The sequence below is a fragment of the Puma concolor genome, chromosome A1 (genome assembly GCF_028749965.1).
Source record: "Puma concolor isolate L17-30 chromosome A1, mPumCon1.1.hap2, whole genome shotgun sequence".
NCBI classification, from domain to species: domain Eukaryota; kingdom Metazoa; phylum Chordata; class Mammalia; order Carnivora; family Felidae; genus Puma; species Puma concolor.
The window spans coordinates 107,805,813-107,823,573 of record NC_141667.1 but is presented as its reverse complement, the minus strand read 5'-3'; the positions used below and the strand labels follow the sequence as shown (position 1 = coordinate 107,823,573).

Below are 17,761 nucleotides of genomic sequence, written 5' to 3'. Positions count from 1 at the left end.
CCTGGAGCCTGTTTCCGATTCTGTGTCTCCCTCTCTCTCTGCCCATCCCCCGTTCATGCTCTGTCTCTCTCTGTCCCAAAAAAAATAAACGTTGAAAAAAAAAATTTTTTTAAAAAGATGAAAAAAATTCCACCTCCCATTCATATATATTTGGAAAAACTACTTTTCTTTTTAAATTTATTTATTTTTTGAGAGAGACAGAGACAAAGTGAGCAGGGGAGGGGCAGGGAGAGAAGGAAAGAAAATCCCAAGCAGTCCCCTCACTGTCATGGGGCTTGAACCCATGAACCGTGAGATCATGACCTGAGCTGAAACCAAGAGTCACACACTTAAATGCCTGAGCCACCCAGGCACCCCTAGGACTACTTTTTAAAAGTAATCATGGATATGCTTTATATCATACCAAAGTTTGATATGTGGTAGTGTTTTAAAGATTAGTTTCAATGCAGAATATGAAACTACCCACGTACTTTTCTTACTCTATCATATTAAAATCCATGTGTCTATCTTAGATTTTAAACGGATCTTTTACCCATGATTTTCAAATACCAAACATTGGTTACTTGGAAAATAGCAGTTCACTCTGTTAAACAGATCTTCCTAATGTTGATACATTACGTTTTACAATATCAAATCATATTCCCTAATATCATCATCCATCTCATCATAAATGTCTTGAAGTATTAGGGAACTAGCACGCTCACAATGCCAGATACACTTTTTCAAAATTCTAATTTTCATTTTAAAGCTGACATTTTATCACTGCTAACAAATACTGTCAGTTCCTTGAAGTGACAGGCTCATTTTGTTACATTTTTTGAGAGAATTTCTGCAGCAGAAATGCTGTATGCATACATTGCCACACATACACATTCAGTGATTGAGATTTAATAAAATTAAACATTTTACTATTTCATGAAAGTGAAATTGACATTAATTTTTAGCATGAGTGAGTGGTCGTAAAGAGTATAATGACTGCTAAGACATTTTGGTGCCACTGCCTTGATTTGTTCTAAGGTGCCAATGATTTTATCTACCATTGCTTCTTACCATCAGTACAAATGTTGACGAAGTGAACAAAGTAAATAATATCATAGTATTATCATGAAATACTTGTTTTTTTTTTAATGTTTATTTATTTTTGGGACAGAGAGAGACAGAGCACGAACGGGGGAGGAGCAGAGAGAGAGGGAGACACAGAATCGGAAACAGGCTCCAGGCTCTGAGCCATCAGCCCAGAGCCTGACGTGGGGCTCGAACTCACAGACCGCGAGATCGTGACCTGGCTGAAGTCGGACGCTTAACCGACTGCACCACCCAGGCGCCCCTATCATGAAATACTTTTAACCTCACAGATGACTTGAAATGGTCTCAAGGACCCCTCTCCATATTCCCATCCCCAAGGATTGCAAACCACATTTTGAGAACCACTGGTCTGTGTTACTCAGATTTTTTTTTTCTTCTGAGAGACGTGTGAGAGCAAGGGAGGTGGGCAGAGAGAGAGGGAAAGAGAGAATCCCAAGTGGGCTCCACACAGAGCCCATTGAGAAGCTTGAACCCATGAACCATGAGATCATGACCTGAGCTGAAACCAAGAGTCAGATGCTTAACTGACTGAGCCACCCAAGTGCCCCTTGTTACTCAGATTCCTTGTTTATGTGTGGAAGAAAATAAATATATAGAAAGCCATGCAATTATTATCTTGTTAGAAGCTGGTAATCAGGGGTACCTGGGTGGCTTAGTTGGTTAAGTGTCGACTCTTGATCTTGGCTCAGGTTATGATCTCACAGTTTGTGAGTTCAAGCCCCACATTGGGCTCTGTGCTGACAGTGCAGAGCCTGCTTGGATTCTCTCTCTCTCCTTCTCTTTGTCTGCCCCTCCCCTGCTCGTGCACTCTCCTCTCTCTCTCTCTCTGTCTCTCTGTCTCTCTCAATAAATAAACTTTAAAAAAAAGCTGGTGATCAACTATAGCAACTATTTTATTACTTAACAGCATAATATTACAGTTAATCAACATATACAGTAGTAGTAGTCATTAAATTACAGCATTTGTGAGTGAGTTAATCACAATATCTTTGTTTCAAACTGTATCCTCCAAAAAACAGTCGATACTAGGCAACATGGAAGGCCTCTGTGCTCTCTTGATATATTTTTCCTAATTTCTTACGACACTTGGGAGTTCATTTTAGTGTTTTAAAGTGACCAGGTTTTTATTTACTGACTTAAGATTCTTCTTGTGTTTTCCTGTTGGCAGAGCTGCTATATATCCCCTTCCAAAGCCATTTGAGCAGCCCATATCATTGATGGATTACTAGGCTAACTTCTTGGGAATGAGGGGACTGAGAATCTGAAGACATTATGCTTGCTGTTGAGATAACCTATGACCTTAAGTAAATCACTCAATATCTTGGATCTCTCAAATTCCTTATTTTGTAAAATGAAAAGGACTAGACTAAATGATACCTAAGATTTCTTTCAACTTTTGTTGCCATAGCAATTAAACCAGGAGAATTTCCCTTCCTACCTCATCTAAATTGCACAGAATTTGAGCCAAGCAGAATCTAATGTAGAGTGAGGGATGGATCATGGCATGATCAAAAAGACAAATGGGAAAGATGACTCAACAATATTTAGTCCAGATTATGCCTATAATGGCCCTCGTTTCCTCATTCAATTAAAAAAACCCTTGGTTTTAAAAATTATGACAGCAATGCATGTTCACTGTGGAAAACTGAAAATATTGACAAGCAAAAGAAACAAGTCCACCAATCCAGAAGAGCCATGTGTTAATAGCTTCCAAAATCTTTTCTACATAGATGTTTTTGTTTTTACAAATATGAGATTATACCATATTTATTATAATTTTTATGTACTGCAAGCACTTTTCCATAATATAAAGAGTTACAATATAGTCCATTTGGAAATGTATGATAATTAATCCCTACTTTTGGATATAACTCTTCCCAACTCTTGCTGAGTAATAGTGCTTAGATAAACATTCTTGCTATTAGGTCTTTTTCCAAATCCTTAATTATTTCATCAATATAAGTTTTTAGCAAAGGAATTTGTACATCAGAGGCCTTTGATGCACATCTTTCAGGCCTTTGGTACCTATTTTTTTCCAAAAAGTTTCGACCAAATTTCACTCTTACCAGTGGAGTGTATAAATGCTAGTTTCCTACACGATTACCAACACTGAGCATTTTAATATTTTTTATCCTTACCAATTAGTTAAGTAGAACTTTTCTTATTGTTTTTTTAAATGTTTATTTTTTAATGTTTATTTTTGAGAGAGAGAGAGAAAGTGCAAGTGGGGAAAGCGGGAGAGAGGATCCAAAGTGGGCTCCGCCTTTACAGCAACGAGCAGCCAGATGCAGGGCTTGGCCTCATGAACCATGACCTGAGCCGAAGTCACTCAACCAACTGAGCCATCCAGATGCCCTGAAACTTCTCTTATTGTAATTTACATTCACTTGCACTTTTTTTTTTTTTGAGAGTTTATTTGGTGAGTTTAATTCTCTCATAAAATTTCAGGACTTGTGATCTGAAGACCAAAAAAGTTCCTTGTTTTCTTTTTCCTTTTTTAAAAAATATTTATTCGTTTTGAGAGAATGCACACACACATGCAAGCAGGAGAGGGGCAGAGAGGGAGAGGGAGAGAATACCGAGCGGGCTCCTTGCTGTCAGTGCAGAGCTTGACACAGCCCTCGATCCCACAAAGGAGGAAATAATGACCTAAGCCGAAACTAAGAGTTATATGCTTAACCGTTTAACTGACTGAGTCACCCAGGCATTCCCAATTTATTCATATGGGAAGTCTTAGAAAGTCAGACAAATTAAATTATAGTTATTCATAAACTTAACATTTATGTATCTTTAATTAAATAAAATCGAGATTGTCTCCCCAAATCCAGTAGATAGAAACCCCAGAATTTTACATTGGTGCTAGAAAAAAAATACTAATGGAGAAAAGGTTTTAAGTTACAAATATCAAAGGTTACACATTAGTTGTATAAATGGATTTTAAAATGTTGTAAAGGAGGATTTTTATTGTTGCTCTTTACCCCTGGTTTTGCACAGAAACGTCCTAGTACTTTCTCATGTTTAAATAATATCACTTCTTTGGTTAAGATAAAAGAGAGAACTTCTGTGGAGAGAAGCACCTAGATTAAAGTATGAAGAACCAAGGAAATTGATGTTTATTGGGCACATATGTATATGCCACACTCTGCTTTAGAAAGGCAGGTAGTATAGTACTCTAGACTAGACTAGAATAATCTGTAGCCTGCTTGCCTCTGCCACTGACTAGCACTGTGATCTTAGGCAGAGTTACTTAATTTTTCTGTGTTTATTTCTTCATCAGCAAGCTGAAATTGATTGGCTGATTTTTTTCACTCGCCAAATATTTACTGAGTATTATGTGCCAAACATTATTCTAGATCTAGTGATACAGTGATGAACAAAGCAGCCCCAAATCCTTATGTTCGTGGAGCTTATGTTCTTTCTAACGGGAAAGACAGGTAAGGAAAATACAGCATATGTTAAATGGGAAAATGTGCTAGGGGGCAAAAAATAAAGCAGGATAGATGGGTATTTAGTATTGGTGAGTTTACAGGAGAGGGCTCAGTGAGAAGCTGGTGTTGTGCCTGATGTGTTTGAGAACTCGAAGAGGCCGTTGTGACTGGAGTGGAGTACAGGAGATGAGATAAGAGAGGGAAAAATTGTACTCATCTGTATTAGAAAAACAGTTGTTCCTTCTCCTAGGAGGCCTTTTACTACTCACACAGAACTTTTGGCTTATGACAATTAGGTCACCAAATGTGTGTGGAAGTTTTCTCCACAGCAAGCAATTCTCTGCCTCACCAGCTGGGTGTCCTACATTTTAACTTAATTCTGACACTGTCTACCTGGAGATACCATCAGATCCCCCAGGTTAAGGGCTGGCTCCACAAGTCTGCTAACCCAACTCCAGATGCCAATTTCAAGTCCATGTTGTTTCCACTGCTTCTGTCCTATTGGCTCTAAGTCTCAGGTTCCCATGACTCCCTCCTTGGGTTCAATTAATTTGCTAGAGTAGCTCCCAGAACTCAGGAAACATGTTTACCAGTTAAAGGACATTATTGTAAGGATGCAGATGAAGAGATACTGAGGTCAGAGCACAGGAGCTTCTGTCTCTTTGAAGTTGGGGTGCATCATCCTCCTGGAACATGGCTGTGTTCACCAAACTAGAAGCTCTCCAAACCCCTTATTATTGGGATTTTGATGGAGGTTTCATGAGGTAGGCATGATATGTCGTTAGTTCCATTTTCAGCCCTTCTCCCTTCTCAAGAGAATGGGAGGGAAGGCTAAAAATTTCAATCATCTAATCATGGCTCTTTTTGGTGACCAGCTCTCATCTAGGAGCCTATCCAGTCACTTCATCAGAACAAAAGACACTCCTATCAGCCAGGACATTTCAAGGCTTTCAGGAGCCCTGTGTCGGGAACCAGCGTCAGAAACCAAATATTACAACAAAAGATGATCCTAGTGCCCTTATCACTTAGGAAGTAATAAGGTTTTTAGGAGCTCATTGCCAAGAATCAGGGGCAGAGACCAATATATATTCGCTATTATCTCATATCACCTGTTTAAGATTGAGAGTAAATAAATATAGAGTACTTTGAACATTACTTGACTATATCCATTACTATTGCCAAAATAATGCTATGTAGCAAACCAAATCTCGGGAGTATAGTGATAAATGTTTATGTTTGCTGACACACGTTGTGTTTGCAGGGCAGTTTTTCTGGTCTTGACCAGGATCATTCCACCTATCAGCCATGGATTGTGTAGGCAGCTCTGTTGATCTTGGCTGAGCTGCGTCATATATTTGGGGATCTGGGATGGCAAAAGTTGGGGCCGTTTGGCTCTCTTTCACATTCTCTCTCATCCTCCAAGAGGCTAATTCTGACTTGTTCTTATGGCGATGGCAGGGTTCCATGAGAGTGGAAGTGTATACAGGCCTCCTGAAGCTTAGGCTCAAACTGGAGTACCATCAACTATGCCACATTATGCTGGCCAGAGCAACTCCCAAAGACAGACTGTATCCTGATGGGAGGAGCAGCAAACTCAAAATTGTAAGAAGTCATAGGTACATAGAGGGGTGAAATGGAGGTCATTTTAGCATTTGGTCTACAATATTGGCACATCAAAGCTCAATATATGTTAGCTCTTATTTTCATGTTTGTGAATTACCTGGTTGGATTTTGGAGGTTTTTAAATTCAGAGTATTAATTTGTAATAGCCCTTCATAAATGTTGCAATTTTTTTAAATTTTTTTTTTTAGTCTTTGAATTTTGGGGTGGATTGTTCCCGCTTTTTGTTCTACACAAGTTAAAATTTTTATGTAATCAAGTATATCAGTTTTTGTTTGTTTGTTTGTTTGTTTGTTTTTAATTTTTTTTTCAACGTTTATTTATTTTTGGGACAGAGAGAGACAGAGCATGAACGGGGGAGGTGCAGAGAGAGAGGGAGACACAGAATTGGAAACAGGCTCCAGGTTCTGAGCCATCAGCCCAGAGCCTGACGCGGGGCTCGAACTCACGGACCGCGAGATCGTGACCTGGCTGAAGTCGGACGCTTAACCGACTGCGCCACCCAGGCGCCCCTGTTTGTTTTTTTTTTAATGACTTCTGCCTTTGGTCATGTGCCTAGAATCTCCTTCTACCCCAAGATTAGAATTTTTTTAAATCACCTGACTTTTCTTCTAGTACTTTTATGTTTCATTTTGCATATTTGAAACCTTTATCTATCATGAATATTGACTTTTTTGAAATGACTTTTCTAATTATTAAGTGAAACCAAAAGAAAATCAACATAAACTGAAGGAAGTATGAGAAACTCCAGCTTACAAAATTGGGGTTTCTGATTACCTCAGTGTACATTGGAAGATCCTATCCCATTCCACCTACTTGGCACTCAAAAGGATATCCTTCTATTTCCAAGCCACACATAGCTGGTGTCTTTGATACCTAATCGTATTTAACCTCAAGACTAAGAGGAAAATTCTTTTTCTGCCTCACATCTTTTATTTTTTCTTCCTGTCCCCCCACCCACCACCTTTAGGGTAACAATCAATTTGTTCTCTGTAGTTAAGAGTCTGTTTCTTGGTTTGCCTCTCTCTCCGTTTTTTTTCCCCCTTTGCGCGTTTGTTTTGTTTCTTAAATTCCACATGAGTGAAATTCATATAGTATTTGTTTTTCTCTGACTGACTTATTTCACTTAGTATAATACACTCTAGCTCCATCCATGTCATTGGAAATGCAAGATTTTATTCTTTTTTATGGCTGAGTAATATTCCATTGTGTGTGTATGTGTGTGTATACATATATATTATATGTGTATATATACATATTTTCACACACATACACAAACACACAATACAACATCTTCCTTATCCATTCTTCAGTCAGTAGATACTTAGGCTGTTTCCATACCTTAGCTTTTGTAGATAATGCTGCTATAAACAGCAGAGTGCATGTATCCCTTTGAATTAGTATTTTTGTATTCTCTGAGTAAATATACCTAGTAATGCAACTGTTGGGTCACAGCGTAGCTCTATTTTTAACTTAAAAAAAATTTTTTTAAGGTTTATTTATTTATTTTGAGTGAGTGACAGAGAGAGAGAGAGAGAGAGAGAGAGAGAGAGAGAGAGACTCTCAAGCAGGCTCTGCACCATCAGCACAGAGCCCATTGTGGGGCTCGAACTCACAAACTGTGAGATCATGACCTGAGCCGAAATCAATAGTTGGACACTAAACTGACTTAGCCACTCAGGCGCCCCTCTATTTTTATTGAGGAACCTCCATACTGTTTTCCAGACTTGCTACACGAGTTTGCATTCCCACCAGCAGTGCAAAAGGCTTCCTCTTTAGGAGTAGGTCTTTTATGCTTTGAGTATGCTACACCATACATAAGGATGTAGCTACAAAAATATTTACAGAAACATTCCTCTCATTTACCTGGTCTTCCCAAGTTTCCAAGCACAACAAAAGAAGACAAGTTCCAATGCTTAAAAGCATTACAAGTCTCTGTTTTATATTTGCTAGTATCTTGTGACTAAAGCAAGTCAAATGGTCAAACCTAGACTCAAGGGTGGAGATAACTCTTGATGGAAAAAAACTGCTGTGGGGCACCTGGCTGGCTCAGTCGGAAGAGCGTGTAACTCTTGATCTCATGGTCCTGAGTTTGAGCTCCACATTGGGTGTAGAGATTACTAAAAAAAAAATTTTTATTACTTAGAAGAAAAAACTGCTGAATTATATTACAGTAGGTTATGCTGACAGAGATAGGAAAATTTTATAGATATTTTTGCAGTCTATTACATAGCTTAAGTAGTATTCAGGAAAAATTATCTTTAAATACATTAGCAAAGAAGAAAGATTTGAGTTTTTATCTCAGAAAGCCAGAAAGGGAACAGCAGTTTAAACCCAAAGAAAATAGAAAGAAGGCAATAATAAAAAGCAAAAAGCAATGATACAGAAAACAAACACACAATAGGGAAATTCAACAAAGCCAAAGTTTGTCCCTTAAAAGTATGATAAAATCGATTGACTTAGGTTAGCAAGAAAAATGAGGGAATACATATACATCAATAAAAGGATTAAAATGAGGAATGTCACTAAAGATTGTACAGATGGTCAAAGATGAGAGTATAAAGAAGTGTTTGCCTATATATTTGAAAATTTAGATAAATGGAAAAGTTATTTGAACAATATAACATTAAGATGGACACCAAAAGAGATAGAAAATCTTTTATTTATTAAGAAACTATTTTTGTATTGAAAGATTTTCCACAAAGAAAACTCTAGACCCATACGGCTTCAGCAGTGAATTCTTCCAAATATCTAAGGAATAATACCAGTCATACATAATCATTTCCAAAGAAGCAAAAAATAGTCGATACTTCCTAACTAATTTTATGAGACTACAAACCCTCATTCCACAAATTCAAGAGGACACTACAAGGAAAAACCAGTGGGCTTTTGTAAGTTTGAAAAAATTAGAAAATCAATCCATGAAATTAACCAATTAATGGAATAAAGGAGAAAAATCATGTGATTATTATGTGAGATGCATAAAAAGAATTTGATAAAATTTAATATCCATCCATAATTTAAAAAAAATTGCAAAACCAAGAACAGAAGGACTTCTTTAACTTCATAAAGTATATATTTTTTAAGCCTATGTGAAACTTCATACATAGTAGTAAAATTACTTTTAAAAAGCCTGCCTGAGATCAGGAATGAGGCAGAGATGACCGTTTTTACTATGTATATTCAATGTTGTCCTTGAGGGTTCAGCCAGTGCAATAATTTAAGGAAAAAAAAAAAAGATGGAAAGATTGGAATGGAAGAAATAAAACTGTCATTTTTTTGCAATGACATAATTGTGAGTATAGAAAATTCAAAGGATAAAATATTAGAATGAATGTTTTATATCCATGGACATAAGATCAACATACAAATTGAATTATAGGTCTATTCCTTAGCAAGATACAATCGGAAAGTGAAATTTTCAAATTATATAAATAAAAATAGAATTAAAAACTTTAAATATCTAGGAACAAATCAAAAAATATAAAACATCAGCAAACTACAAAACATTTGTGAAAAGAATGAAAGTCTAAGTAAATAAAAAGCAAGTTCTAAAAAACAGATCTAAAACAAAAGATCCAAGTAAATGAAAGGAGATGTCAGTTTGGGATTGGACTACTGAAGATAGAAACTGTTTATTTTCTGTCCACCTTATTTCCATTTTGTTTGCCTTTGGGAAAGAGCAGCTTAAGGCCAGTCAGTAGTTGTTCCTACCCATTCAGTGGCCTCAGCAGTGGGAGCTGCTGACCAATCTTCAGTGGCAGATTAAGTGCTCCAGTCTTCAGTCTTCAGTGGGAAACTGCTGAATAGACATAGAGGGAACCTGCAGGCCTTCAGACCAGCCTACGACTTCAGGTTGAGTAGCACTGAACTCAGGAGCAGGAGCAGTCCATTCACCCTGAAATTCCTCCTTGGTCACAGCATTTTCAATAGTGGCCTGCTCTTTTCAATCTCTTCAGGGTATCTGTAGAGGTAGAGATCAGGCATTGACCTCCCATGGGTGTTTATGGGAAATGGTGACATGCATCCACTGCATCAGACCCACTCAGCGAGCTCCCTTGTTGCAAGGGATGCTATAGTGATGTCCATATAGCACAGAGGAGAGTCTGTTACACAGAGCGATGGTAGGCTGGTTAATATAAGATGCCTCTGTAAGAGGCTGGTGGTCAGCCCTGGAATCAGTAAACACCAGAAGTCCCTGCTCCTGGAAGGCTGCAGGATCTGGTTAGTGAAGTTTCCAGGAGTGAAGTTGTCAGCAATAGGAGTGGCTCCAGTAGCAGCAGCAAACTTCAGCACAGCTCACTGGCCAGTATTCTTGGATGATATGACACTGACATCAAGCAGGGTTTTCAATGGCAACAATGGCACAAGCTGCCAAAGAAGCTTCTCCCAGGTTCTCTTCAGTTATGATGTAGATACCATCACTTTTCCTTTTGTAGATACACTGTTCCATCTGGAAGTCAAGGTTGGTACCACCTAAGTGGGTTCCTGCTGCAAGGAATTTGAGGATATTCTCCTCCTTCACTTGTAGGACATCAGGGCTCCGGACATTGTGAAAGTTTCCCTTTAAGTTACAACGGGAACACAAAACAACATGGTATCAACCCCTCCCTGGGTAGCACAGAAAGGTGGACTACTGAATGCAGGAGAATTGTCGATTTCCCCTAATTTAACCTTTAGATTCAATAAAATCCCAGTCAAAATCCCAGAAGAACTTTTTGTGGAAATTGACATGCATTGTCTAAAATTTAAAATGGAAACATAAAGGGCCAAGAATAGCAAAACACAAACTTGAAAAATAACAAGTTAGAGGATTTAAGCTACTAAATACCAAGGTATTACAAAGCTACAGTCATTCAAAAACAAAACAAGGGGCGCCTGGGTGGCTCAGTTGGTTAAGCGTCCGACTTCAGCTCAGGTCAGGATCTCATAGTCTGTGAGTTTGAGCCCTGCGTCAGGCTCTGTGCTGACAGCTCAGAGCCTGGAGCCTGCTTCAGATTCTGTGTCTCCCTCTCTCTCTGCCCCTTCCCCGCTCATGCTCTGTCTCTCTCTGTCTCAAAAATAAATAAAAACATTTAAAAAGAAAAAAACACAGTTTTGTATTGGTGCAAGAATAGAAAAATAGATGAAGGAACAGAGTCCAGAAATAAACTTAATACATACTTGACAACTATTATAATATTTGGTGTGCAGTACTGTAGTAGGGGAAAGGAGGGCTTTTTTTGAATAAATAAATGCATATTCATACAGAAAGAAATGAACGCTTTTTTTTCCCCTTTAATCCTTTTTCCTTCCTTCCTTCCTTCCTTCCTTCCTTCCTTCCTTCCTTCCTTCCTTCCTTCCTTCTTTCCTTCCTTGACTGTGAGCAGGGGAAAGGCAGAGAGAGAGGGAGACACAGATTCTGAAGCAGGCTCCAGGCTCTGAGCTGTCAGCACAGAGCTCGAAGCTGGGCTCAAACTCACTGACCATGAGGTCATAACCTGGGCCAAAGTCAAAAACTTAACCGATTGAGCCACTCAGGCACCCCTCTTTTTTTCTTCCTTCCTTTCGTCCTTCCTTCTTGCTTTCTTAACTTTTAGTTTAAATTCCAGTTAGTCAACATACAGTCTAGTATTAGTTTCAGGTGTACAATATAGTGATTCAACACTTCCATGCAACACCTGGTGCTCATCACAACAAGAGCTCTCCTTAATCCCAGTCACCTATTTTACCCATCTCTCCACCTCCCTTCCCTCTGGTAACCATCAGTTCTCTATAGTTAAGAATCTGTTTCCCCTTTGTTCATTTTTTTTTCCCCTTTGTTTTTTTTTTCCCTTTGTTCGTTTGTATTGTTTCTTAAATTCTACCTATGAATGAAACTCATATGGTATTTGTCTTTCTCTGACTTATTTCACTTAGCATAATGCTCTCTGGCTCCATCCATGTCATTGCAAATGGAAAGATTTTATTCTTTTTTATAGCTGAGTTATATTCATTTATATGTATGTATATATATGATGATATATATAATATATACAATGATATAATGCAAAGGAATATTACATATATATGTGTGTGTGTGTGTATATATATATATATATGACATATACATACATGCACACACACACATACCCCATATCTTCTTATTCCATTCATCCCTCATTGGACACTTGAGCTGTTTCCATAATTTGGCTATTGTAGATAATGTTGCTATAAACATCATGGTGCATGTATCAATTTGAATTAGTGTTTTTGTATTCCTTTGATAAATATCCAGTAGTGCAATTGCTGGATCATAGGGTAGTTCTATTTTTAGCTTTTTGAGGAGCCTTCATACTGTTTTCCAGAGTGGCTTACCAGCTTGCATTCCCACCACGGTGCAAAAGGCTTCCCCTTTGGCCACATCCTTGCCAACACCTGTGGTTTCTTTTTTTAAATGTTTTTAATGGTTTTTTTTTTTCTTTTATTTTTGAGAGAGAGAGAGAGAGAGAGAGAGCAGGGGAAGGGCAGAGAGAGAGGGAGACAGAGGATCTGAAGTGGGTTCTTCACTGTCAGTATAGAGCCCCGTGCTGGGCTTAAACTCAAGAACCTTGAGATCATGAACTGAGCTGAAGTCAGACACTTAACTGACTGAGCCACCCAGACTTGTGTTGTTAATTTTAGCCATTCTGATAGGTGTGAGGTGATATCTCATTGTAGTTTATATTTTGCACTTCCTTGATGATAAATGATGTTGACCATCATGTGTCTGTTGACCATCTGTATGTCTTCTTTGGAAAATGTCTATTCATGCCATCTGCCCATTTAAAAAAATTTTTTTTTCTTTGAATACTTTTCTAAAATTTAATTAACATAGTGTAGTATTGGTTTCAGGAGTAGAATTTAGTGATTCATCACTTACATATAGCACACAAAGCCTATCACAAGTGCCCTCCTTAATTACCATCACCCATTTAACCCATCCCCCACACCCAATACCCCTCCAACAACCCTCAGTTTGTTGTCTATATTTAAGAGACTCTTATGGTTTGCCTCCCTATCATTATATTTATTATTTTTCCTTCCCTTCCCTATGTTCATCTATTTTGTTTCTTAATTTCCACATATGTTTCTTAAATTCCACATATGAGTGACATCATATGGTATTTATCTTTCACTGACTTATTTCACTTAGCATAATGCACTCTAGTTCCATCCATGTCGTTGCAAATTTCTGCCCATTTTTTAATTGGATTATTTGTTTTTTGGATGTTGAGTTTGATAAGTTATTTATACATTTTGGATACTAACCCTTTATCAGATATGTCATTTTCAAATATATTCTTCCATTGTATAGGTTACCTTTTAGTTTTATTGACTGTTTCCTTCACTGTAAAGAAGCTTTTTAGTTTCCAATATGTTATTTTTGCTGTTTCCCTTGTTTCCAGAGACATATCTAGAAAGAAGTTTGCTACAGCCGATGTCAAAGAAGTTACTGCCTGTGTGCTCTTCTACAGTTTTTAAGGTTTTAGGTCTCACATTTAGGTCTTTAATCCATTTTTTTTGTGTGGGATTTCAATTTTTTTTAATTTTATTTTTTTTTAATTTACATCCAAATTAGTTAGCATATAGTGCAACAATGATTTCAGGAGTAGATTCCTTAGTGCCCCTTACCCATTTAGCCCATCCCCCCTCCCACAACCCCTCCAGTAACCCTCTGTTTGTTCTCCATATTTAAGAGTCTCTTATGTTTTGTCCCCTCCCTGTTTTTACATTATTTTTGCTTCTCTTTCCTTATGTTCATCTGTTCTGTGTCTTAAAGTCCTCATATGAGTGAAGTCATATGATACTTGTCTTTCTCTGACTGACTCATTTCACTTAGCATAATACCCTCTAGTTCCATCCTCATAGTTGCAAATGGCAAGACTTCATTCTTTTTGATTGGCAAGTAATACTCCATTGTATGTATATACCACATCTTCTTTATCCATTCATCCATCAATGGACATTTGGGCTCTTTCTATGCTTTGGCTATTGTTGATAGTGCTGCTATAAACATTGGGGTGCATGTGTCCCTTCGGAACAGCATACCTGTATCCCTTGGATAAATACCTAGTAGTGCAATTGCTGGATTGTAGGGTAGTTCTATTTTAAATTTTTTGAGTATCCTCCATACTGTTTTCCAGAGTGGCTGCACCAGCTTGCATTCCCATCTTTAATCCATTTTTAATTTATTTTTGTGTGTGGTGTAAGAAAGTGGCTTGATTTCATTCTTTTGCATGTTGCTGTCCAGTTTTTCCAACACCATTTGTTGAAGAGACATTCTTTTTCCCATTGGATATTCTTTCCTGCTTTATCGAATATTATTGGCCATATAGTTGTGAATTCATTTCTGTGTTGTTGTTTTTTAAGATTTTATTTCTAAGTAATCTCCCTATCCAACATGGGGCTCCAGCTTACAATCTGGAGATCAACAGTTGCATGCTCTACTGACTGAGCCAGCCAGGCATCCCAAACTGCTCATTTCTGGGTTTTCTATTCTGTTCTTTTGATCTTTGTGTCTATTTTTGTGCCAGTACCATATTGTTTTGATTATTACAGCTTTGTAATATAACTTGAAGTCCAGAATTGTGATTCCTCCAGCTTCACTTCTCTTTTTTAAGGTTGCTTTAGCTATTCAGGGTCTTTTGTGGTTCCATAAAATGTTAGAATTATTTATCCTAGTTCTGTGAAAAATGCTGTCGGTATTTTGATAGATATTGCATTAAATGTGCGGTTGGCTCTGGGTGGTATACACATTTGAACAATACTTGTTCTTTCAATCCATAAGCATGGAATGCCTTTGCATTTCTTGGTGTCATTTTCAGTTTCTTTCATCAGTTTTTTATAGTTTTCAGAGTACAGGTCTTTCACTTCTTTGACTAGGTTTATTCCTACATATCTTACTGGTTTGGGTACAATTTTAAATGGAATTATTTTCTTAATTTCTCTTTCTGCTCTTTCATCACTAGTGTAAGAAGTACAACAGATTGCTGTATGTTGATTTTGTATTCTTCAGCTTTACTCAATTCGTTTATCAGTTCTAGCAACTTTTTGGTGGGTTCTTCTTGGTTTTCCTGCCCCACATCTTAAGTATGGTTGTAGTGACTGAAATAATCACAACTTTTAGTTATAGTCTGATTGCTATACTGCATAACATTCATACAGTAAGGGCTACATTATTAGATCTTCTCATTGTAACACTGCAATTTATACATATATACGACTTTCAGATTTCATTTTTCATAGGAATTCTTTTATACCATGGTACAACATAGAGAAGCACAAATTATTTATGTGAAAGAGAAATCAATGAATATTAGATTCCAGCTACCAATTGTGTAATTCCTTTTAGAAGTCTTACATTCAGCATTTTCATTAGATAAATATTTATTGAGCACTTGTTATGTTATTGTTTAATTTCAGTATCTCTTTATCCTAAACCAGATTTACAAATCTTATAAATCTGTTTATGCCATTGTTCTCTGTCTCAACAAATATTAACATTTACTGAAGTCAAAAGTCTGGGAGCTGTCCCTGGCCTTTTTCTGTCTCTACCTTTTTCATCAATTACCAGGTTTAAAGTCTTTCTCTGTTCTCTATTTGCATTACCACCCCTATGACCCAAATCCTCATCATGAGTCACAGCCTCAGTTTTTGCTTCCTATTAATATACTTTCCTTATGAAAACAGAGATCTTTATGCAATCCAAATGTGACATTCATACTCCAGTTTAAAATTCTTTAGTTTGCCCTTAATCTTAGGATAAAATCAAAACTCTTTGATTGCTTTATAAATCCCTGTACAGTCTGACCACTAAGCTGTTCCAGCTTTTCCTCTCACTCAGGGAACTCATTGTTTTCGGTGGATAGTTCATGTCTTTACCTCCTCTTCTTAACACAGCTGATCCCTTATTTGGAACATTCTTCTCTTTCCCTACCTTTCTACAGCCTGGCTAATACTTGTCATTCATCTTAAAAGTTATTACGAAGTATTATACACAAAAAATGTATATATCTACAGTTAAAAGAATGAAAAAGGAGTATCTGTATATCTGAAATGATACGTCTAGTACCTTTTAAGTCTTTTTTTTTTTTTTTTAATTTTTTTTTTTCAACATTTATTCATTTTTGGGACAGAGAGAGACAGAGCATGAATGGGGGAGGGGCAGAGAGAGAGGGAGACGCAGAATCGGAAACAGGCTCCAGGCTCTGAGCCATCAGCCCAGAGCCTGACGCGGGGCTCGAACTCACGGACCGCGAGATCGTGACCTGGCTGAAGTCGGACGCTTAACCGACTGCGCCACCCAGGCGCCCCTTGTCTTTTATGTGCCCCTTTCTGACCATATCTCTTCTCCTTATTCCAAAGATAACCACTGTCCTGAATTTACATTTATAGTCCTGTTCCTTTTCTTTATAATGTCATAACACAAATCTATGTTTCCCTTAGCAATATATGGTTTAGTTTCACTTGATGAAACTAGTTTTACATAGCTGTGGTTCATTTTTACTGCTGTTAAGACCTTTACCTGGGTGACCATTCCAAAATTTGTTATCTGTTGTCTTGTTGGTGAGTATTTAGGTTATTCCCAGTTGTTTGTTATTATAAACAATATTGCTGTGAGTATTCTTGTAATTCTCCTGATACATATGTGCAAGAATATAGGCCTAAGAGAAAAATTGCTCTCTTGTAGGATCTGTGCGTTCTCTACTTTACCAAATGATGTCCAATTTTTTCCCAAAGTGGTAATACTAATTTACTCCCTCTTCCTGTATAGTGTTCATATATAGCCATTGATACTCCATCCTTAGCAGCTCTTGGTGTAAAATGGTATCTCTTGGGTTTTGTATGTATTGCCATGTTTACTAATGAGTTAGAGTGTATTTTCATGTTTATTTGCCATTTGTATTTTATGCCTGTGGTATCTTTTGTCTCTTTTCCTATTAGGTTGTTTATTTTTTCATATTGGATTTGAGCAGTATTTATACATTCTAGATACATTCCATTTGATTTCCAATCAGAAAACATAGTGTATTTTATCCATGGTAGGTGCTGTGCTAAACTGAGAAGACAGCTGTAGACAAGAAAGAAACTATCCCTTGGAGCTAGAGAGTATAATGCAAAGTGAAATAAGTCAGTCAGAGAAAGACAAATACCATATGATTATACTCATATGTGGAATTTAAGAAACAAATGAACAATAGGAAAAAAAGAGCCAAACCAAAAAAATAGATTCTTAACTTGAAAGAATGAACTCATGGTCACCAGAGGGGAAGTGGATGGGGGAATGACTTAAATGGGTGAAGGGGATCAAGTATATACTTATCCTGATGAGCAATGAGTAATGTATAGAATTGCTGAATCACTATATTGTACACTTGAAACTAGTATAACACTGTATGTTAACTATACTGGAATTTAAAATTTTTAACCTTAATCAAGAAGAAAAAAGAAACCATCCCTGCTCACATGGGTTCCTGCCCTTACTCTGCTCAAGGAGTCAGATAGTAATCAAATCTCTAAAGTAGTTAGATTGTAATAGGTGCTGTTAATATCAGCTCACTTTGTACTTCCTCGGAACGAACTTACCTGACTCCTACTAAATTTGGTCCCTTTGAATACTGTATTTC

The 17,761-nt window shown here is 37.3% G+C and overlaps 1 protein-coding gene and 1 pseudogene across 1 annotated transcript in view; one reads left to right on the top strand and one right to left on the bottom strand.

The window, feature by feature from the left end:
- The window catches only part of NLN (neurolysin), a 102,893-nt gene that overhangs the window by 2,227 nt on the left and 82,905 nt on the right, over positions 1-17,761 (top strand). The window lies entirely within an intron of this gene.
- On the bottom strand, positions 9,822-12,518 carry LOC112861666 (small ribosomal subunit protein uS2 pseudogene; annotated as a pseudogene).